Raw genomic sequence first — 23,849 nt, forward strand, 5'->3', positions numbered from 1 at the left:
CCGGGACTCATGTCACACTGATCCCCACACCAGGAATGACTGCCACGTGCCTCCCTGAAGCTCCGCCCACCTGCTAGTGCGGTCAAGAACTATGTTGCTTTTGTCATGTTCACTCATTGAAGATAAAATCCACCACGGTGACACAATTTCACCACAAGTCCCTTTCCAGTCGTGCTGGATATAGATATCCCAGCTCTTGAGGAGAAACAAAAGTTCATTTGCCTTCTCTTGCAAGGACCAGAGAGAGAGAAATTTCTCTTAATGATCTGTTGAAATATTTGTATATACTTAAAAAAAAAAAAAGACAACAACTAACAGTCCATTCTCTGCTTGGTTTCCCTCGAATAGTTCTCATGATTTGGGAACCAAGAATTAACACACTTCAAAATAAGCAATAAAAGTTCTAGTGCCAGACTCAGAAGCAGATGGTGGGCTTGCCAGGGTTGGAGGGGGAGAGGACCAGGTGCTCTGCTTAGGGGCAGGGTGCGGCCTTTGGGAGCGCTGAGTGGGCACGCAGACAGAAGCATCCACAAGCAGGACACACTGCCAGGGAAGGCCTGTCTCCTTCCGTGCTCTCCCCAGGTACGGAGGCATCGCATCACCTGCACGAGGAGTTCTCGGGACTAGGACCCTATCCCTCACTCTGCATGCACTCTAGTGACCCGCACGGTACATTGGGTGGTCTCTGACTGAAAAGGGCTGAGGCCAGGAGTTGGGATCTAACCCTGGAGGACCCCAGAAGATTTCCTTCAGGCTCTTCTAAGCAGGAAGTGCCCGGGCGCTCACCTCCCCAAGTAGCTGTGAGGCGTGAAGGGGGAAGGCAAGGACTGGAGAGGCCTAGAAGGCAGATGTGAGTAGAACCACAGTGGCTCTGGACCTGGCTCAGTTTCATGGGTCAGACCTGCTGCCACTGCCCCCTTATCCTTGTGCTGGGGACAACCTATGAGAAGTCTTCAAGCCAGGAGCTTCTGCATGTGATACCCGTGTATCTATATGTTATTTTTACCTGAAACAAATGCAGCAGATTGAGGTTCATTCCCCTTTGCTAGAACCGTTCACTTCCTTGCCCTGAGGACTTCATGCCTTCCAGCCGCACCAGGCGCACCCTGGCCTGTCATCTGCCCCCTCCCCGCACCGTGGGAAAGTGGCCCCAGGAGGAGCAGAGAGAACGCACAGCACCAGAGGTGACTGGAAGGAGGGCGTACCTCGAGGAGACTTCTAGTCTAACTCTGAGAACCTGAGGAATTGTGAAGGACTCAAAGAGGGAGCTGAGGTTCAAGATCACTGGGTTTTGTTGTTGTTTTTAAAGATTTTATTTATTTGAGAGAGAGAGTGAGAGAGATCATGAAGACCGGGAAGGGCAGAGGGAGAAGCAGACTCCCTGCTGAGCAAGAGGCCCGACGTGGGGCTCGATCCCAGGACCCTGAGGTCAACGCCTGAGCCTAAGGCAGGTGCTAAACCGACTGAGCCACCCAGGTGCTCTAAGGTCACTGGGTTTTAACTGCAGTTGAATCAGACTCAGACAGGATGGTCTTAGTCTCCAGAAGGGACAGCCTGGAGGTCATGAGAGCACTCGTCACAGAAGCCCTGTCTGCAGGAAAGCTTGCCGCTGAATCCCTTCTGGCAGTTAGTTCAGCCAGGCCAGCCCGGCCGCAGCCTTCCCCAGACCTAGTGGTACATCAGTGGCTGTCACCATGGCCCCCACCGAATTCAGTACATACTCTCCCACCTTCCAAGGGTGTCCCCCTGTGCCTCAGTAACGTCTCGCTGGCTTCGTAGCAGTTGTCACACATCCCCTCAGGCACTGACCAGGTCTTGAATGAACAGAAGCCCTCTCCACGGTCCCGGCAGTGGTGGGCCCATGGCTAAGCTTAGACACCAGCTGAGCCATGAAGTTCATCCCGTCCAAGAGGCACTAGGCAGCCTGTTGCTGACCTCAGAAATCCACCAGCTGCGGGCACGCAGACACAGTCTCAGTCTGCACCCAGGTATCCCCAGGATCTGGGCTCCCCAACCAGGCTTGCTGGCTAGGACAGATGGCATCACAGTTAGGACATTCGATCACATACCCAGACCAGGCACATTTTTTGAGACCTATCCAGGGGGAGTTGGTGGAAGCAGACGTCCTGGGCCCTCGGCTGGCTTCCTTGCCTTTCTCACAGCAGGCCTGGCAGGTATAAACACGGTTGTCATGCCGGTGGGAGCACCTCAGCGGCCCTGGCTCCATAAAGTACTCCTTTTCTAGGGTTCATGCAGCCCTTACATCCAGCCCCACGGCCGAGGCCCAGGGAGGAGGCTCCAAGGTGCCGGGGAGAAGGGGTGGGGGTGCAAAGCCTGCTGAAGCGGGGAGAAGTCTGGGGGAGGGTTGCGAGTCCTCATTCCCTTGTAGTGAATGGAACCGGAGGCCTCGGAGAAGCCACCCAGCTTCCGGAACGGGTCCCAGATGAGCTTTTCTGGCACCTCGAGGGCTGATCAGAGCCCAGCAGACGCGTGTGCTCAGTGTCCTGGAAAATGACAACAGCAGCGCCTGGCGTGGACAAGGGGACATCCAGGCCACAGCGGGCAGGGTGGCCGTGAGGTCCTTGGGGAAGTACTTCAGATAAGCTGCAGAGGCGCCCCCAAGGCCCTTGAAGGGGTCATGACGCAGCCCGTCTGCACCAGTTCCAAGGACGGCGAGGTCTGAGGTGGCCAGGCCCCGCAGCAGCAGCGGTGTTGTCTGGCTGGGACTCCCTCCACACCTGCGACTTGGGCGCTGTGGCCTGGGTCGTGCCCGCCCACACTCCCACGGTGCAGGGCTCCCGGGCAGGTGAGGTGTTGAAGGCTTCCCAGACATAAAAGGTGTGGTTGAGGTGTGAGACTTTCCATCAGCAGTATTTCCAAAAATGGAAACCACCTTCCAGGGCTGCCCAGGTTTGCAGTCCAGTTTCCCAATAGTCCCCCTTTACTGGCGACTGGAATGTGTCTTCCTTTCTCTCGGCTTGGAGGAAGCCCACAACTTTCCCAGTTGTCATCCTCCTCCTGGTCTCACCCTGTTCTTCCTTCAGTATCCCCTGGACCTTAGCGACGTGGTACACAGGAAGGGGGTGTCGCCCTTTACTACCCTTCCCAGGTGACTCCTCTCTGGTGTCCCCGACACAAGTTAGTTTTACAGGTCTGGTGCCTCCCGGCACCCTCTGCCTCACACCTGGTCCTGGCGAATGCCCCTTGGGGCCCTTGCTGGGGTGGCTAAGGGGTGTGGCCGGGTTGGAGTCCTGTTGGCTCAGGGCTTCTCAGGTGCTCCTGCCACCAATGGTGCTCCTCCTCAGAGAGGAAGCACTGCACGGGGCAGCACTCACCACACCAAAGAGCTTGGTCAGCGCCCCGCCCCCACCCCGCAGGCCTAACGTTCCTGGCTCATCATCGGGCCCTTCTCTGCTGGGGGAGTCTGGGCACTCAGCCTCAGATCGGTAAGGAAACCACCCACCACAGCCATCCCTGCACTTTCCCAGGAGTGAAGACAAAGGCTTTGAGTCCGAAGGCTGCATGGAATTGCCACGGGGTTCTGGACACCTTAAAACAAAACAAGCAAAACCCTTTGTGGTCCTGTTAGAATACTCACAGATGTTCAAATTTTAAATTTTCTGCCTCCAAGACTCCTGTACCAGTAGCAATGTTTATTCAACTTGATGTTTCATCCTCCAGAAGGTAGAGGCAAATAGGGGGTCAAAATGAACTTGAAAGGGTCTTTTATGGCTTCGAGAGATCGGGTTCATGGAGGTGGGCTTATCCGCTGGGTCGCAGCCACAAGGTTTTGATAATGAAAGAGAGTGCTCAGGAGCTTTTCAATATAATCCAAGCTCAGGTCAATATTTCAGGGGGTACCACAGAGCAGCGTGGCGAGGGGGAGGTGGGGCTGGGTGACCGTGCGGCACCGGTGGGGGCAGAGGCTGTCCCTTAGGGCACCGGTGGACCCATCCTCATCCCCATCTCTGCCCCCCTCCACTTCCACTGCCTCCCGGGCTCCTCCCCCCCATTGTCAGTTGGGATCCGCTCCTGGGTTTAGTTTTAAACCAGTGATTCAAAGCACAATTTAGCTGTTCCTCTGAAGACTTCAACTTTAAAAAAAAAAAGAAAAAATCCAATGGGGGATAATTGTTCACATCTGCCTAATGATGTTTCTATGTGAAAAGACAGAATGTAAAATTTTGAGTTACAATAGCTTTCAGTTTATAATTAAAATCAAAAGGGTAAAATTCAAGTGAAAGAACAAGATACTCTTGAAAGGTATTCTTTATGTGAGGACTCAAGGCAACATGTTTTGTTAGCAATATCAGACATTGATTTTTTTTCCTGATTTTTTCTACTTTCGTGCAGGTGAGGTAGGAAGGAGCAGATGTTTTGTGTCTAGCAAGACAATAATTCACTTCATTATGACTACTTGGCCTCACCTTGTTTGTGCTGTTCATTGCGAACAGAGGCCCACAGTGTTGTCGATGGGCCTGAAGTGTACCACATGGAACCAGAGGGCTTTGGGAGAACTGAAAATCATTGCCCTGGTCTCACTCAGTCACCTGTCCCCAGGCAAAATCATACCCTGTCGTCCATGAAGATTCAGAGAGACTCAGCTTTGACTGAGGTGCTGTTGCTGACCACAGTCCTTGTTGCCCTGGGCCCACAAGGCCCTTAGCCATAGGACTGAGAACGCCAATGTTGGCAAGACATTAGAGACCAATGACTGAAGAGCAGGCTTGTGTTGGAAAGAACATAGCTCTAGGGCAGGACTGGTGACTAAAGTAGGGTAGGGGTGAGTGGGGTCTGACTGGGGCATGGTGGAGAAGTCCAAGTGTGCTGTGAGTTCAACTGAAGCCAAGATTCCAATGAAAGACCAATGTGGCCTATTGGTAGACACTAGGTGCTCAATGAATGCTTCTTAACTGGATAAACGGGAAGATGCTGGTCAGAAGGTCCTGGGTGGGGGTGGGCTAGGGAACCAGCTGGGGTTGTTAAGGGTCTGTGGAAAGAGTTATTGCAGCTTGAGCCAGAGAGCTTCCTTGGGGGAGCAGGCACCAAGCTTCAGGAGTGAACACCAAAGTCGGGCTTGTTTAAGCAAGGTGGGGCAGAAACTGCTCCTTGCCGACTCAGTTTCTACTCTCACCTTTTTCCTTAGTAACGCAATGCAGATTTTAATCCGGGTGGCGATGCGCCCAGCTGAATGATACATTCATCTGCCACATTTACAGCTGGGATGGCCATTGAGGTATAAACTTAAGCTGTTGACGGGGCTTCTGTGAAGATTCTTTAAGAGGTACTACTCTACTGACATACTCATTTTTTCCCCATTCTCCCTTTCCCTGTGCCTTCCTGGAATAGGAAGATCAGTGTGATGGCTGGTGCTCTAGCTGCCACATTGGACCATGAAGTGAATGTGAAGATGGAAACCACATGCTAAGAACGGCAGAACAAAAAGAGAGAGAGAACCTGGAACCTTGATGACGTTTGTAGCTCCCATAGCAGCCAGACTCCAGCCTTCTTTTATGTAAGAGAGAAATAAGCTTCTATCTTATTGAAACCACTGTTATTTCTTCATTCACCTGGGACGTCACAAGCCTAGCAATCTTGAGAAGCATTTGAAGAGTGAAAAATTAGGGTTTTTATTTGTTTGGGTTTTTTGGTATATTTATTTAAGTAAGCTGTAAGACAAAGGTGATTTAAAATGACAAAATATAGTCTGTCTCTCTGAACTCAGTCATAAAAAGTAACCAAGGAGTTATGTATATGTATTATTGTGTTATGTATTTATTTGGCTTAAATAAAAACAGGCTTTATTTTCTCATGTAATTGAGAAGTCCGGAGGTCAGGTAGGCTTCAGATAAGGCCCAACATCGTGGCTGGACAGATCAATGAATTCCCAGGGTCTTTGGATGTCAGCGAAGACATCAGTCTCACCTAATGACCACAAGTTTCCTGAAGCTCTTGGCAAAGTCCTCTTGTATCTGGACTGGGTCCCCAGTCCAGAGAATAAGGGCTTCATAACCCAAATAGTTCACTGGGGCTAGGAGAGCTAGGACAATGGAGCCCACTAGATGGTCCACTCAGAGACATGTAACAAGGTTCTTCCTCCCAACAGCATGGTTGGGGAAGTATGGGACCTTGCTGGGAGGGAGAAAAAAAGAAAAAAAAAAAAAGGAATGCATGTGGGGAGACCACCATGTGTCCTGTATCTTTCCTGGCCGTCCTCACCAGCTAGTCTTATTGAAGGAGTGTCATTTAAAGGAGTTTTTAAAAAGGCAAAGGTTTCCGGCTCTCCAATGCATTTCTACTAGCCTGGAAGCCAGTAAAAGGCCTATTGGTTTGAGATAATGCATAGGATTCCCAGACAACCTTTGCTACTCTTACTTTCATTGATTCAGTACTAGATATTTCTTGGGTGCTAGTTATGTGTCGCCCAGTCAGCAGGTGGTACTTGAGAGGATAGGCACATATTAAGCCATCAGGATTGGCGTCACTAGCAGATGTGGGTACCCAGACTCTCTAGGAAAGTCGGCAAGCACGAGGGCCTGGGAAATAGGATAGGTAAGTCTTTCCGGTGATAAGGGAAAAGGACTAGCACGTGGTCATAGGGTGACGCCCAGAAAGAGCCCACCTAGGTAGGGTCCTCGGCAAGGCCCCTGGGTAGGTTGGGGTTCGTGAACCTGAGAAAGGGAGAGTGGGATGGGTGTTCATCTGGGGACTTCAACCTGGTGCCCGTTTCGCGGTCTGACCAGAGCTGGCTTTGTGATTAGGGTTCTGGATCTCCCTGACTAGAAAGTCTCTGGAGGGGAGGATGGTAGAATTAGTGGTTCCGAATGTGGGCTTTGGGAGTGTTTGGGGGGTACGATGCTAGGAAGGGAACATAAATCCCCGAAACACCCAGGAAGAATTTTTCCCAATCCAGCTAGCTTGCTGCTCTCCTGACCATGAACAGCTCTGGGGTTTTCAGTTTATCATGACACAATTCTTTTTTTTTTTTTTTTTCTGCAAAAGTCAGAGAATAAGGGCTTCATAACCCAAATAGTTCACAGTATGGTATTTGTCTCTATTTAAAATCATCTCCCATGGGGTTCAATTAACAATGTACATGTCAAATTATGTCACACCCATTACTTGCTCTAGTTTGGTCGGGCTGGGTCAGGCAGTCCCTGAACTGACGGGAGGCGCGAGCCTCGCAGCCGACAGCTGGGGCGGCAGTGCCCGGGCTGTCCTTGGCCTGAGCTGCGGCAGGGGGTAACATCCCGCTGGCAACTACCAGGCAGCACGACGTGAACGGTCAAGTTCATGACGGCAGTGTTCTGTGATAAAGCCCCCTTTCTCAGAGCTTCACCCCTGGAGACTGTGGGATGTGGGTTTGAATCCCGGCTCCATCATTCAGCAACTAGGTGATCTTGGCAAGTCCTTTAACCTTTCTGAACGTCATTTTCCACACCTGTGAAATGGAAATACTCAGCACACTTCATTCATAGGGCTGTAGTTAAGGATTAAATGAGATAATGTGTGTAAAATATCTGGCAGAATGCCTGACACTTAATGAGAACTCCGTGCTAGCTCCTGGTAGTATTGGATTTTTTTTTTTTATCTTGTTCGGTCCTTCAAAATTGGGGCTCCTCCCAAGATTACCCACAGGAAATATTTCACAAGCTCTCCAGAAACCAAGAGAAGACAGGCAGCCTTTCCTGGAGGACATCCAGGGCAGCCAGAGAAGCCACAATGATATTTGACATCAGAATTATTAAAAATGTGGCAAGAGCAGCCTTGACTTTAAGAGTAGCTCTGTGTGGGTACAGAAAGCTGCTTCTTGTGCCTAGTGGGGATCACAAATGTGTGTGTGGCCATTCAACATTTCTGCAGAGTTCCAAGGAAGCAGACATAAGGGTGCCGGGTCAGTCATTCTCTCCGTTTTAAACAGAGGTAAACCGAGGCACAGAGCAGTCCACGTATACATGTACAGTTCTTTCCTCCGCCTCTCAAAGGACAAGTGAAACTGTGGTAATTATAGAGCTAGAAGCAGAAGCTCCCGCCCAAATGACTTGAGACGGAGGCATCTGGGTCATCAACCACAACGGAAGCTGATATTGTGGAAATTATTTGGGGTTACGTGCACGAAGTCTAAGCTTCTTACCCGCTTCCACATCCAAAATCTCTGGGGTAGTGTGGTGGTCCCACTGTGGGTACATCCAGGAGGTGATGTGTCATAGAAAAAGCCCTGGGTTATAGTCAAGAGACCTGTACTCTGACCCAAGTCCTCCCAAACCAGCTACACGACCTTGGAAAAGTTACTTTACCTCAGATCTTACATCAGAAACGGAAGTGAAGGGTTTGGATGACATCAGTGTTTCCCAAGCCTGACAGCTCATGACTACACACTGTGTGCGTCAGGGGAGGGGTGGTGGGTGGAGCTCTGAAGCCTGGAAATCTGTATTTTGCAAGTGTTCTCGGTGATTCTAAAGAGCAGTCACCATTGGGAAGTCTGGACAGATGCTCTCTGAAGTGCCCTCAGATCCAACATTGTCTGACTCCAAAGCCCCTTTTAGCACATTCCACGTAATTCCACACAGTTCAGGCCAGAGGTGAAAGCCCTTATTGTGAACGCCCATGAGAAAGTCAGTGTGTAGTCCCAGGGAACAGCCACCATGGCAGGGTGTCTGGGCGGGGTGGTGCGTGGGGAACGGTGACCACACACGTTGGGGCTCAAGGTTGCTGCCTGCTTCTGGGCCAGTTGGGTGTTAGAACCTCAACTCCGGCTTGCCAGGGGCCAGCAGTGCTGTGACCTTGACTGTGACCATCCTTGCCTTGCTCCCAAGGGCCTGGGGACTTCTGACCTTTGGGCTGTGGTTTTGAACACCAAATACACCTGTCCTGAGACCGAAAGACACATCAAGCATCCCAACAAGCCTGCCTTGCACCCTTGAGGCTGGCATCCTTCGTGTGAGCTCTGGAAGTCAGTCCTGTGTCTCCAGCTGCCCTACGGTTACAAAAAGTCCCTGTTTTCATGAGAAGCTACGGAATGCTGAGGCTAAAGCTGCCTTTAGCTTTCAAAAGTTTCAATTATGGGTTAATCCTGACAGGGCAGGAGGGGTATGTGTGTGTGTGTGGCGGGGAGGTGCCGAGGCAGGAATAAATCGTGGCTCTCGGGCCTGAATTTGATTCAGGAAATGTGTCTGGACAGCCTCTGGGTGGCAGAGAGTGTAGGGGAGCAGGGGTCCATGGCAGGAGCTTCACGGTGGTACTCAAGCAGGAGGGGGGCTGTCTGGGTGTGTTTGGGGGTTGGGGGAGGGATGGGGGGGAACCTTGCCAGTGGGGTTGGCCATCCCTTGCTCATGCACATTGTTCCCATTCACCAATGATAGTCCAGTGTTGCTGACACTTCTGATTCTTGAAAAGTCAGAGGTCTCCATTTTACCTGAATTCTACTAATTATAAAATACTGAAACAGTTTAGAAATTTCCTCAGACCAAGCGAATCACACCATCTAGCCACAGACTGAGACTCTGAGGAGAGAGCCTGGCCTCAGGGACGGATCTAGGTGTGCTCTAATATTCTGCTCCCAAATGAGCAGAACCCCCCCCCAAAGGAGCTTCTCAAGTGTTCAGAGCTAAATCCACCTCCTACTTGGCAATTCCGTTGTTGGAGGGAAAGAAGGCCCTGGCTTTCTGAAGTTCTAGAAATCCCCTTTCTCTGCTGCAGTAGAACACCGCCCTGGATCTGGAGTCCCCACCTGCCCCCCCCCCCCCCCCCGTCTGCCCTTGCCCAGTACGCCCCAGTAACGGAGCCCACTCCCGGGACAGTATACAGGCTGTTCCATGGTCTCCGTTCCCACGCTAGAAAACATTCAGACCCAAGGAACAGAGGAGAACCTTAGGACATGGACAACCCTGAGCCATCAACTTATTTTTTTCAGAGGTAAATCATTGGTGTACTTTGGTACTCTACCAAAAACAATTTACTCATGACAACATGTCACAGAGGCTGAGCCATGGCTCTAGAATTTCTATGTAGGAAAATCTCAGAGGTAGCATTTTGTTTGGGAGGAATAGCTGAAGGACCGTTGCTAAAGCTACAGTGTATATTAAACTCTTTTTACTTAAATGGCACATGTATTTGAAAAAACAAAACAAAAAAAGCAAAACAAAACAAAAAACAAAGAAAACCCCTAGAGGCCCTGTCACTGTGATTGGTCAGGACACTTGCAAGGGCGACAAGATAGGGAGAGACATCTCCCACTTCTACATGGGGAGGGAAATGGGCAGGATGAAGTCCCAGAACAATCCAGGGGCAACATAAGCCCCACAGCTCAAGAAAATATTCAATTTGGAGGTTGAACATTTTAAGCCTAGTTCCTGAAAGTGTCCTGGATGAAGAGGGTGCATTCTCACCACCAGGCTAAGCCATTCTGGATCAAAACAAACCTGCCCCCTTGGCAAAGGTCAGCGGTAATGTCGGAATGTCCCAGACACCTGCTCCCATGGGCTTCCTGCGCCAGGCAGCCGGCTGGCTCATGCTGACCACCACGTAGCCCTCGCGGCCTGCTGCCCTGGCTCGTTGGCACCAGATGGCCTGGGGGACAGGGACTTCACCCCATTGCTCAGACTGTATCCCAGGGGATCCTGCCCACGGTTCCCTTCGTGGGATCAGCAAACTCAAGGGACATCAGGGAAGGTTTTCCTAGCGTTTACTTGGGAGTAACTTCTTACTCTAGAAGAGTAACATAGAAGGTCATACTCCTCACTTGCCAGGAAGTGGTCGAATTCTGTCACCATAATGCCACTATTCGGTATTATTTCAAGTGATCCATGTATGACCCAGGAGGTTTCAATACTTAAGAACAAGCAAACCACGGACCCTTCACTAAATTGGTGGCTGTCATCACACTTCATAACTGCCTCACGTGCACAGCATTTCCTTCTGGAAAACCCATCATCAGCAACTGGCAAGAAATCACACTCTTCTCATTGAAAATTTCTCTGTTAATAGAAGGATCGACTTTACTTCTTTCCTTTGACTTTTTAAACAGGAGTAACTCAACACTGAAAGGAATGGGATGTTTGTAGTTTTTTCCTCCCCGGGAACAAAACTCTGGTAGGACCCACAGGGGCAGGCCTGCCTGCAGAGCGAGGCACAACTGGTATTTTTTAGTAGGAGTGCATTTGGGGGCCCAGGGGACAAGAAAGTCACCTCTGCAGCAGGGGTGGTCCGCCCGTGTTTTCCTCTGTCCTCAGCCAGCTCCCTGCAGCCCCCCGGGGGTGTGCGCCCCGCTCACCCCCACCTTGTGGCTGCCTCACTCAGGTCCCCACAGCACTTCCTCCTCGGCCAGGAAACCGGCCCAGCAGACGCTCAGCTGAGCAGCTTCAAGGCCCCTGAGGCCTGAGGCGGTGGGGACATTCAGGGCGGGACTGAGGCTTGGGGCCGCTTCACAGGATGCGCAACTTTTGTTTGTTTTAAAGATTTTCTCCATTTATCTCACAGAGAGAGAGAGAGAGAGAGAGAGAGCACAAGCAGGGAGAGAGGCAGGCAGAGGGAGAGGAAAAGCAGGGCTTCCCGCTGAGCAGGGAGCCCGAGATAGGGCTCGAACCCAGGACCCTGGCCTCCTGACCAGAGCCTAAGGCAGACTCCTGAGTGAGGCACCCAGGCGCCCCTTTTTTACTTTTCATTTTGGGTTGGAGCTCTGTCAGAGCTTGGCCTCAAATGCCTTCCTCCTCAGTCCGCAGGTCTCCTGGTCGGCCATGGGGTCGTTCCGCTAGACACAGAGGATAAGAGGACAGGTGAGACACGGGTTTTCGTAGCATCGGTTCCTGGTGACTCGAGATGTAGAGGATATGTGTGCAACTTGTCAACGTGCATGTAGCCTGTTAAAGACCCAAAATTCAACTAAGGAAATTTAAAGATCTCATTGGTTTATTCAACAATTCATGAGTCAGGCAGCATCCCATCCAACAAATAGGGGGGTGCTCTGAGGAGCCGTGCGACAGGAAAGGGGCGGGACAAAGAAGTTATAGGTGAAAGAAAAGAAAGAACTGATTCAGGCAAGGTCACTTTCCCTTAGGGTTAAGGGCAAGGGTCTTGGCAGACACCCTCACTAATGCTGATCAGGAAATCGCACACTGATTGGTTTAAAATCCACTCCTGGGAAAGGCTGGAAATGCGGTAGTGTTAGGTGCTAAGTTTTGGGTTGGGCTTAACATAAGTGATTCCATTTTTGGTCTGTGGTTTCTTTTTTTTTTTTTAAGATTTACTTATCTATTTTAGAGAGAGACAGTGCGAGTGGGGTGGGGGGGAGGAACAGAGGGAGAGGGAGAATCTCAGGCAGACTCCAGACTCCCTGCTCAGCACGCAGCCCGACACGGGGCTTGATCTCACGACCCTGAGATCATGACTGAGCAGAAATCAAGAGTCAGATGCTTAACAGACTGAGCCATCCAGGTGCCCCTGTTTTTATTTTTTTCCCCTGTTGTTTCTTCTTAATAAGCCTAAACACATACAGCCTCTTGAGAACAGAGAGTGACTATAATTTCTTTTAGATAATGATAGTAGTGCAAAAAACACAAATTGCCTAAGAACACTTACTGTTTTCCAGGCAAGACCATGAAAGTCAATGTCAGAAAGTCCCTGCCCTCAAAAGTTTTATAGTTTTATGAAAGACATTCTTACTAACAAGTACAAGTCCAGATTACTCTTGTCTCCTATTAGGGTCCTTAGAAGCAGGGGTAAGCAGTATGGAGCCATGGGCTACATGTGGTCTATACTTTCTTGGAATCAAAGGTCCTCAGACACTGGGAGGGAACATTAATGTTTTTGATTAAAATAACCACAAACCCCTACTGTGGAAGAGCTTGCAAAAATCAGATCGTCCACCCGCCCACTTACAGCCCCTCCTCCACCCGTGAATCCTAGTGGATGGGGGGCTGATCAGGAGCAGCATTGGAGGGCACAGTGGTGGAGAGGCGGGAGGGAGCAGGGCAGCCAGAGCTGGGGGGTGGGGGGAGAGGGCAGAGGCACCGGGGAGGCGCAAGCCCCCACCCAGGGGTGGTATCACAGTGGGGGTCCGAGGGCCCTAGGTTAGAGGGGAAAGCACAGAAATGCTGTTGGGGAGATGGGAAATTTCAGTAACCCTTCATGTTGCAGAAATGGGGGCGAGGCATTCACTAAGAACTTCAGACTTGGAGAAGACCGTCTTTGAAGCAACCAGAGTCCTCTCTGTGCAGGCTTGTCTGCTTTGAAGTTCTCCTCCACCCTCCTGGGGAAGTGGGGAGGCTCTCAAGTGACTGAAGCAGAGAGGTTGCATGGAAGAGAAAGAGCCGAGCAGGCGCCTTCTGTCCCCCAGCACGGCAGCCAGGCAGGAAGGTCTCCTGAGTAACCTCTGGTTTTAGTTGGAAATCTTTGGTCATGTTCCTGTCTACGCAGCAGTGTGGGGAAGTGCGGTTAGATTTCCTCCTTCCTCAGGGTGGACAGGGACGGTGGGGAGGGGGCACGAAGCAATAATGGAGAACTGATTTCATGAAGAAGGTGGAGGTCACACACACGGCTTTAAACTCACAGAAGCATTTCTACCGTGGGGAGAACGAGAGACGACGTTTGCCTACGGAACAGGCCACTGCAGATTCCAGAGGAAGGATCCACCCAGGCCTCCTGACTTGTGCCTTAATTATCCACTTAGTCATTGGTTTACTGTCATCCAAGTTTAATAAGCTAGACTGTGACCTGTGAGCAAAAAAGTTGGCCAGGCTGGGGGAAAAAAAGCGACTCTGGGGCGCCTGGCAGCTGAGGCAGGATCCACAGAGCCCAGCAGCCCTGGGGAAGCGGGGACCACTTTCCCTTTCTCTTCTTCCTTTGCAGCTGTGATCTTGAACACAGGGCCCCCAGGCACCGACCAGGCCAGTTAAACTGGAAAATGTCAAGAACCGGCAGCTTGTAGCTAACTGCTCAGAGGGAAGTCTCACTTGCACAGAGCACCCTTGGAAAGCAGAACGAGCTTCATGAGCCCGGGAGGGTGTGGTGAGGTGCTGGCAGCCTGAAGTCACTGGGCCGCTTCCCCGGGTTTTCACAGGAAGTGGCAGATCCCCCGGGCCCTGGCCCCTTGCCCTTGCCCTGGGAAGAATGAGCACATTTGGGTGGCATCCTCCTGGAAGGGGAATAAGCAGGTTTTTGTCCCCCTGACCTTGGAGCAAAGTCTGAAGCTCCGTGTGCACAGGTCACACTTCCATTTTTAGAAACCCGACCCTTTCGACCTGAATACAGAGCTCTGCGCTTGGCCTGGACGGTCCTGCTCCTAGCTGGGCTCCGCGGACGTTCTGGCTTCCAACTTCCCTCCTGAGCGCCTGGTGGCTGTGCCTCCCGCCATTCTATCTGCCCGGGCTCACGTTTCCAGCACCTCAGCAGAGCTGCCAGGCTTTCTACACAGAGGCTGCCAGGCCCCCAATCCACCCGGCAGCATTTGAATCATTTCATCCACACACACTTCTCCTCCAGCCACCGGGGCTATTTTAGTTTCCCTGAGCCACGCGAGCCCAAGGCGCCTGTCGGCCTGCTCCCTCCCAGAAGCAGGGCGCATCCCCGTGAGCGCTCCGGGAGCCCCACCACACTGGTTTCTTTGTGAGGTCATCTTCACAGTGGCTTCGGGCCCTCTGGCCCCCTTCCTGGTAGCTTCACACATTCTGGTTTGCCAGAGTTCAATTCAGTGAAAACATAAGGGCCTTCTGAGGGCTCCCCCCTCTGCTGCACGTGGCGGACGATACAAGAGTCGCCACAGGGTGCTCTGGGGGATATGGTGTAGCCGAGTTATCCAAGGCGCCCCCCCCCATGTGAGTCCCAAAGAATTCCATTGTCAGATTGGGGAATTTTGATCATTCAAAACACACATTTCTACATTAAAGGATCTGAGAAGGCCTGTCATAAAGAAATTCTGTTCCCCCTTTTCAACCTACCATTTCCCCAGCGCAGCATGATATCAACCATGAAACTCTTCATACCACAACGGCTACGTCTCAAGGAACTAGTTCATGTTTTTTGTAATAGGTTTTAGGAAATGACCCAGCAGTGGTTGTCAACCTAAAGAAGCCCGTCAATCTCAGGAGTATTTGGCTATAGGCGGTGGCATTTGGGTGGTCCCGAAGATGGGAGGTGCTATGGGCATTTGTGGCATGGGGAGCTATAGGGATGCCAACCCCCTGCAGTGCAGCCCAGCCTGTCTTCATCGGCCTAGAACTGTCCTGCCCGGAAGACCCAGAGCGCTCCCCTCCCCACTGAGAAGCAGTGGTTGGACAAGCGCTCAGCATTTTCTTGAAAACCCTCTCTGCAGGTCCAAACACGTCCTTGCTATCTTCTTGGCCTCCAGATTCCTTGCTTCCCCTTATTGGGATGCCTGCATGGTTCCTTCCCGGTCTTCAGTGAGTCTGGTCTGAGTTGGCAGGGACAGAAGCTACCAGAAGGCAGGGTTCCACAGTCCCATCTACTCTGGAGATGACAAAAGGATGTGTTCACGTGGTCCTTGGCGGGCAAAGAGGAAGGCGCGTACCTACCTGAAAGTCCTCTCATCGGGACACCTCCTGTCTCAAGCCGGAGTGAGAACCCCTGGCACTCAGCCAAGGTCAGGTGACCCGAGAAAGACCGTGAGAATGGCGGGCACAGCCCCCCACCCCAGCCTTCCGGGTGAAGCCGCGGAGATCCCGACACCCACAGCCTGCTGCCCCAAATCAAGGGCTTCGCGGCCCGGCTTCTGTCAAAGCAGAAGACGCCCATGGCAACGGGCAGGTGTTGCCTGAAACTGCGGCGTGTGTGTTTACCCCGCGGCTGGGCGGTGTTTTCTGGAGCAGTCAAAACGGTCCTCTCCCAGCCCCGAAGGTTTGCGCGGGAACTGCTTTGGTGCTGTTTCCCCTTCCTCTTTCTCTCTCAGGATTAGTATGGTAAGGGGGTGGGGGTGGGGGGCGGTGGTGGTGCAGGTTTTTATTTGGAAAAGGACTTTTAGGCCAACGTTGTGCCACATGTGAGGTCCAATAGCCCCATTTTATGGATGAGGACACTGAGGTCCAGCGAGATCAGATTTGAAGCCCCGCCGCTGGTGTGCGGCCAACCCCAGTAGAGAACCCTCCTGCCCCACCCCCTGGCCTTGGGCTGCCCCCCTGCACTATTGTTTTCCCTTCTCTAACACCCATTGAAGTACACGGCCTTCAATTTTCCTCTGTTAAGAAGGATTTTTAAAACTTGGCGGCAGGGGGAGGGGGTGAGCAAAAAGGCCTTTCGGTATCAAAGCAATGTCTTAAGCTCACCTGGGGGTCTTCTGGCTCTCTAGGGGAAGGTAACTTTGACTTAGTATTTACTATTAATTGGAGTCCAGGCATGCACAACGCTGTAAAATTAGATGACACTGCGTAGAAACGGTTAAAATGTAAATGACTTTTCTGTTCAGTAGCGATGCAAATGATTTCTATCTGGTAGCAAAAAATAACCCCGAAGGTTACGGCTTTGTGGCCCTTAGGACATTAACCAGCTTCGCATCAGACGTTGCAGCCTTCAGCATTCCTTTGTCTTCTGGGCGCACAACATCTTTATTCTCATATCCTATTTTATTTATTTATTTATCTTTTAAAGATTTTATTTATTTATTCGACAGAGATAGAGACAGCCAGCGAGAGACGGAACACAAGCAGGGGGAGTGGGAGAGGAAGAAGCAGGCTCCCAGCGGAGGAGCCTGATGTGGGGCTCGATCCCATAACGCCGGGATCACGCCCTGAGCCAAAGGCAGACGCTTAACCGCTGTGCCACCCAGGCGCCCCTCTCATATCCTATTTTAAACCAGCTTTGTCACCTTGCAGATTCTCTCCTTCATGGAGTAACTAAAATCATTGGCACATACTCTTCATCTCTTGTCACGGCTTCGTGTTCCCCCTAATCCACTCTCAGCTCGGATACATACTCAACGCCCATTGCTGATTTTCCGACCCAAATGGAGCGTGCACATGACATCAGGGGGACCTGGGGTATGTGCTCACCAACTCTGCAGAGTCAAAGAAATCTCTGATGGTCAAGCACTGGGACTCTCAGAAGTGTACGAACTCCACACACTACTCCCAGCAGTCTGTCCCCATCCTGTCTCCTGTTTTAATCACGACGTGTCTATGATCGGAGGCTGAGGGCTCCGGCCTGCAAGACACCAGCTCTGCTCTCAGCCCCACAGAAGACCTCTGCCCACGCGTGGAGCCACGCCTTGACCTCACCTCGCCGGGCTGGGCACCTGGTCCAAGTAGCAGCCCACTTACTGATTGGTCAGCCAGTGGGGGCTCAGCCCAGCGACACTCATGGAGGTCCTCGCTCTTGGCCAACTTGACAAGGGAAGCCTGGAGGGAGCACTTGGTGGTCAAGGAACCAGATAAGGCAGGCATGTGGGGTCCTGAAGCAGCAGCTTACAGCAGCAGCAATTGCAGTGGCGGAGCACGAAGGCCGAGGACGGACAGAGCCGGCTGTGTGGCTGGCCGGGGGCTGCGTGGCTGGCCGAGGGCTGCGTGGCTGGCCGGGGGCTGCGTGGCTGGCCGGGGGCTGCGTGGCTGGCCGGGGGCTGCGTGGCTGGCCGGGAGCTGCGTGGCTGGCCGGGAGCTGCAGCGCCTGGGTTTGAAAGCTGTGTCTGATCTCGAAAGACCTCTTGGTTCCTGACCTACAGCTGGGACTCGGTCAGGCTCCACACAGGTTCTGTTTCTCCTGTTCCTCCCAATAAGTGAGCCGTGTGGCTTGTCCTGGGTTGTCATTTGACCTGTCCTTTGGTCAATGGCCCTGAGCTTCTTATCTGTGTGAGGCCTTAAAGAAACCGCACAATGCTGCAGGGAACCTAGTCAGTCTCTGCTCCCTCCAGTCGGAGACCTGGACTCATCCTCTCACCTTCTCCAATAACTTCAATAATAGCCTAAGAGTCTATCACCTTTTGTTCAGCCAGCTCTGCCCAGGGACAGGACAGATTTTCTAGGAAAGAGCAAGTGTACTTGGTTAGAGCCGTCCTTCCCTTCTGCCTCCCTCCATTCATTCATGTTTGAGCATTCGTTCATTCTCTCCACAAGCACATCATTGGTTCTAAAACGAATAAGACAACAGTCCTGCTTTGAAAAAGATCACCGTTGCCAGGACGGGGTTAAGGGACCGGGGTCGGAGCAGGAGTGAAGTGAGAGGATGGGAGCTCCCTGCACCCCTGAGGTGGGGGTGAGGAGGGGCACTCCCTCGCTCCATGGCCGGCATTGGCAGGTTTTCTCTCGGCTCTCCCACGAATGCTGGCTTTCGAGCCTCTGGCCTGGAACCACATGTAACCAAAGCCATATGTTCAACTTGGATTAATTAAAAGGAGGCCTCAGCAAATTTCTGGTGCTGCTCCTCGTGCTCTTGCATTATACTATTTTCACACTTGTTGCTGTGTGTGGTTCGTTATATGTGACCCTGCGGCCCAGGCTCTGTTAGTCTGTGAAGTTTAAATGGTGAGAGACTTCTGCTCTTGAATATTAAGAACAAGGATTATTTTTGGTTTATTCCACGAGAACGCATCATGTCTGCTCCAGGCTGGACTGGAGAAGTCCACAGTCCTGATTCTTCTGGGAGAGGACCGTAATCTTCATGGATTTTAAGAAATGGTGTAAGAAAAGGCTGGACTATAAGCTCAGAGTCCTGGTCTTTAGTGCTTAGCACCGAAGTGCAGAAAAAAATTCCCAATCCAGTTTCTAACCACGGGTGTCCAAGCGCCCAAGATGGCAGGGAGACGGGAACAGGAGGCGCTCGTGCTGGGCACGGGCGCCCGAGCTTGCCCCAGCCCCGAGCAGGCCGTGGAGGCCGCAGCACCCTCTGCCCGGACTACAGAGCTTTGCAGAGGCCTCGGGGTGGCTGCTCTGGTCGTTTCCCAACACCGTGCCAGTGACGTGACGACAGATGTGGTCGTTTTTATTTGGGGAAGGGTGGTCCCAGTGATGAAGGGGCCCTGTCCCCTGTGCGAGTCCCCGAAACTGCAGGTCAAAGTCTCAGCCTCCCCCTCTGTGGTACAGGCAAGAGCGCCTGCTCCGTAAGGGGATAGTGACGGGGAATGGGAGGCGCGCCAAGAGCCCACAGAGCTCACTAGTCATATCTGTGGGGTTAATTGGGGGGAAGGGGCCAGAGATTGCCTTTCTGGCCCTCGTATCTGTAAATGGGAACTGGGGCAACTTGCAGCCACAGACAGGACACTCCTGGCTGTGAGGCCTAGTATTTTGCTTGAGATGGGTCATCTAGGCATTTCCCTAAGGCCTCCCATCCTTTTTTGGGGGGTGGGAATGAAAGCATGAGTGCCATGGGATCTACCCACACATGTTATGGGGCCGGAGCTGCGGGAGCTGGGGTTCCCCTTGGGCCTACCCGGTGCAGGCCCCTTATCCCCTCCCCTAGCTCTCTGTCACCCGGCTCTTGTGTCCAGGGAGAGTCAGCCATGATTTCAGAAGAGCTGCTTCTACGAGGTCAGTACTGAGGCCCCTGACCCACAGTACAACTAGAGGCCACTCCCTTACCACCTCCCTTCCCTTACCCTTCTAGCTTTTAGCTTGGAGAACAAGGGACTCCTATCCATACAGGCTCCATCTTTCCTTCCCTTTCTAGGTCTCTCCCATGTGTTTGTCTCTCTAACGATGAACACTGAAATTAGTAAGCCGGGTTTGCCTCCTGGGCAGGACTTATGGAAGCTGGTGCCCCTGGATGTAACAGATGTAAACGCTTTGGCTGCTCGGCACGCCCCGGTTTTTCTTGGAGCGCTGGCCCTCCCCTGTTCACGTGGAGATTCTGGTGGGGGGGCCCCAGCCAGGCTCAGGAGAGACACTAGCGGGGCCTGGCCCGGCCACATCTGTCCTCCCGCCCATCAGCAGTGCATCCAGAGACAGGCCCAGGCTCAAGTCTGTCAAAGAAGAGTCGGTGTCGGGATTTTTGCTCAGACTGTTGTGAACGAGGTTCTGGCTCTCTACAGGGCTTGCTGGGCCCGAACAAGGTGGTCCCGAGGCCCCTGGTGGCCATCTTGCTACTGCTTGGGTGGGGAGAGCAGAGAGATAAACCCAATGACCCTGTGTAGGTCCCTGAACCCCACGGCGTGTGAAGCCCCTGGACTTCCCAGCTGTATGAACTGATACACCATTTTTCCTTAAGTCCATGGATTTGGAATTTAAATTTCAATTTAAAAAGACTTGACTGCTAGCTGGCCAAAGTGTAAACTGATTTCTAGCCATCAAAGATGTGCTTCTCCAGGTAGAGAGAAAAGAGGCAGGAGGAAAAGTGACAGAGAAAGCTGGGTGGAGAGGCTGGAGTCCGGAAAATACAGCCTTACGTTTTCTTGTTACTTATTAAAGACATTCCGCTCCCTCCCTCCCTCCTAACATGTAATCGGTCTCTACTGTGCTTCTCAAAACACACCCTCAGAAAGGAGACTGAAGGACTTGCTCTGGTCACGCAGAATTTGTAGACCATGGTGAGGTTTTCTCCCCAAGGGCCTTTGAGAATCCCTCCGGAGACTATTCTGAACCCCAGCTCCCACCCCAAGCAGATCTGCATCAGCCCTGAGACCTAGATCCCCCCGCCCATGACTTGGAAAACAATTCTTGAAGTAAGTGTTTCACTTACAGAAGCCTTCAAACCGTCAGTGGGACAAGCAGCCCCATGCCTTATCCAGGTGGCAGACAATGAGATTCGGCTTTTGACAACCCCACCATCCACTGCTAAATGGTTTGAACAAGACAGAAATCTGTTTTTCATGTGAATGAAATTTGGACATAGGGTTCATGAAGTTACCCGGACCCAGGACCTCCCTATCTTGCTTCTCACCGTCCCCAGCAGGGGCATCTGCATTCGGATGCCGATTCCCCGTCAGTCCCCCATACCGCTTCCACTTCCATCATTGGGCAGGCATAGAGAGGCCACGAGCAAGGGAGGCTGGAAGGGCCCCCTATACTGTGTATGCCAGCTCAATATTGGATGGGTCCATGCCTAAGAAAGGTAAAATGGAGACTGGGGGACACTAGGAGTCTTTACCGTATGGGTCACCCCGTGACATGCCACAGTGAAACTCCTCCCAGAACAGCCCCAGTGCTGGGGGAGCCGACGAGGGCTGTTGGGGAAAGAATTTATAGTTTACTCCAGACACATCAGTACAGACACCTCCTGTTATAAAAGCCAAGAGAATGACCTGGGGCCATCTGGGGAAGCCTTCGCAATCATTATCCGTCTTTGACATTCAGGGGTCACTGCCCTCAGGGAATAAGGCTTCCAGTCCCATCTCAGTTCCTCAAGGATGGCTGGGCTAACAATGGCATTAGAGCCACAGGAAGCCAGAGAGCAGGCAAAGGAGCCCTGTCCCTACTTGACCCCGTCTCGGCCGAGATCACACAGCAGCAGCTTTCTTAGGGAAAAAACAGAAGTGGGGTGTGTTTCTTGATATATTTCACCACTTGATGTGAAGGGCCCGTTTATGAATAAGCAAACCGTGGGACTCCGTACAAGGTTGCTTGCTCCTAGAGCTCCTTTTGCAGCTCCGGAGAACTGGGGCCACATCGGCAGGACATCCGCGACCATGTGACAGACTGTCTTCAGGGAAGGACCCCAGCCTCCCCACTCACGGCTTAACGTTTGCAAAGCTCTTAGAATGCTGGTTGGCACTTGGTAGGAGCTCAGTAACTATTAGTGGATATGGGCTCGAGTATCCTGGGTGAGAAAAGCACCTATTATTTTGTGAAAGATTACACATCTACTATGTATAAGGGATTGATCTAAGGGCCGTGCAGGGTCACGGAGATGAAAAAGACACCATCCTTGCCCCCAAGGAATTTACAATTCTAACATGGTTTCGAAAGGCTGTTTATTTCATGTCAATTATCAAAACAAAGCAAAAAAATAATCCGGGGAGGTCAGCGTAGTTCACCTGGGCTGGGTCTTGGGGAGTCGCAGGCGGGATACTGGCTTTGGAAATAGCCTTCTGTTTGTTCCTGTCCCTTCCCACGTCCTAGCTGAGCCTCTGCCTCGGTTTACCCCCTCCAAGGTGATAGCAGCAGCATTTGTTTCTTCCCAGCTGCCCCTCTCCCTGGCGCTCTGAGCTGCTGGAAGCAATGATATCTGAATCACGTGGAGCTTCCCGAGAACTGGTTTTACATTAAACCTTTCCTGGGAATGGGGGGTGGGGGGAGTGAAAGAGCTGTCTTTCCAAACTGGCTGTTTTGCTTTGAATTCGTCTTTACATGAGATCCTCCCAGGAAAAATGACGGAGGAGGGGACAGAGGGAAGGATTAAATACCCAGGGGAGAGTAGAACAAGATGGCAGAAGACCTGGGAGATGATGAAAGATTGGAGGGCTGCTGTTTGATCCCTGGACATCCATGTCCTCTGGACACCCTGGGTTGGGCAGCCACTATCCCTACCCCAGGGGCCACTCTCCTCCCCACTGTATGTTTGCGATGGCCTAGATCAATGGGGGCTTCAAAATCACCCACCTTTATGTTACCTTCATTCGGTGACTCATTTTTTTTCATTGTATATTCATTCATGTCTATTGAGTCCCAATAGCAAATGGGGTAAGATTTCCAGATGGCAGCTATCAGGAAGGGTCTGTATTTGCATCAACCTTCTGTACAATTCGTTTCATTTCCCAAGAGTGGTTCTGGACTTGAAAGCAGACGTTGCTCAGAACCTTTTCTGAAAGTCGGGTCTCGAGTTCTCAGGGTGGGGCCCGCTTCTCCCAAGAAGTCTTAAACATCCTTGGCGCAGGGAGCACCCAGCTTTGTGCTCACCCTCACAGGCATTCAAGCCCAGGAGGCTCTCTGCGCAGACCCGGGCTGTCCCCAGGGTAGTCAGAGGCGCCTGGCTGTAACCAACAGCGACTCTTTGTGCAGGTGGGGCGAAGTCACCTGACAGGTCTGAAATGTAACTTCCTCCTCTGAGCCAGGGGAACTGAATCTGAAAGACTAGAAGATGGGTCAAAATGAAGATAAAACTTAAAGGAATAAAAGTTTTGTACTTTGTGATTCAAAGAAAAAAAGATTTTATAAAGGAAGAAGAAATCCCGTCTTGATGGTCTTGTACGTGAAACGGACGTAGAGATTTTCCGTTGCCTGCAAGCTCAGTGTGAACCGAGAGCTGAATTAGTGGCTGGAAACCCAAACGACTTTGCCTGTGCTGGCAGAGTCACGAGTGTCTAGAGAGGGAGGTGGGAGCCCCCTGGGCTTGTCACAGGGCAGGCCACCTCGGAGATGTTCAGGCTTAGCTCTGGGCCCACGCTTGCACGCTGTAACGTCCAGGCAGGATCCCTTGGGAGGACGGTATGAGTGCAGAAACCACACACGAAAAACCAGTGACATTCAGTCTATAAAAACAATTTATGGACGTAACAACTTTCTGCATATAGTTAATAGGTCAGAGGGCCGAGGGAGGCTGGAGAACGGAAGCTTGAGAAGGGCTACGTCATTCTCAGATGGCGGTAGACACCTTCGGACGCGGACCTGCACAGCCTCCAGCCCCTTCACATTTGATTTGCATCTTCCTCCCTCATTTCATTTCCTCCCGCCTCAGAACAGTCCCTCCTCCCTTAGGAGGTTCCCCTCATCCTCTCCTATCTTCCATCTCTAGGACACACCCCGCCAATTACCACCCTTCCAGAATCTTTAATTTTCTCTTCTCCATGGGCTTCTCCCCACAAGCCGGCAACTATGAGGCAGATAATGATTTGGGTACTTATGCGTCAGGTGCACAGAGGTTGACATGCCTTGACTAATCCTCACACCAATCCAGTGAAGCAGGCGAGGTCTTCTCTGTGTAGAGATGAGGAAACGGAGATGTCGAGTGGTGCAGTGACATCCCCAAGCTCACCCAGTCCA

At 51.9% G+C, this 23,849-nt stretch overlaps 1 pseudogene; it reads right to left on the reverse strand.

Annotated features, from left to right (window-relative positions):
* Nucleotides 1–1,807: 1,807 nt before the first annotated feature.
* Nucleotides 1,808–17,387, reverse strand: LOC113266075 (zinc finger FYVE domain-containing protein 1-like; annotated as a pseudogene).
* Nucleotides 17,388–23,849: the final 6,462 nt, after the last annotated feature.

The sequence above is a fragment of the Ursus arctos genome, unplaced genomic scaffold, assembly GCF_023065955.2.
Source record: "Ursus arctos isolate Adak ecotype North America unplaced genomic scaffold, UrsArc2.0 scaffold_37, whole genome shotgun sequence".
NCBI lineage: Eukaryota > Metazoa > Chordata > Mammalia > Carnivora > Ursidae > Ursus > Ursus arctos.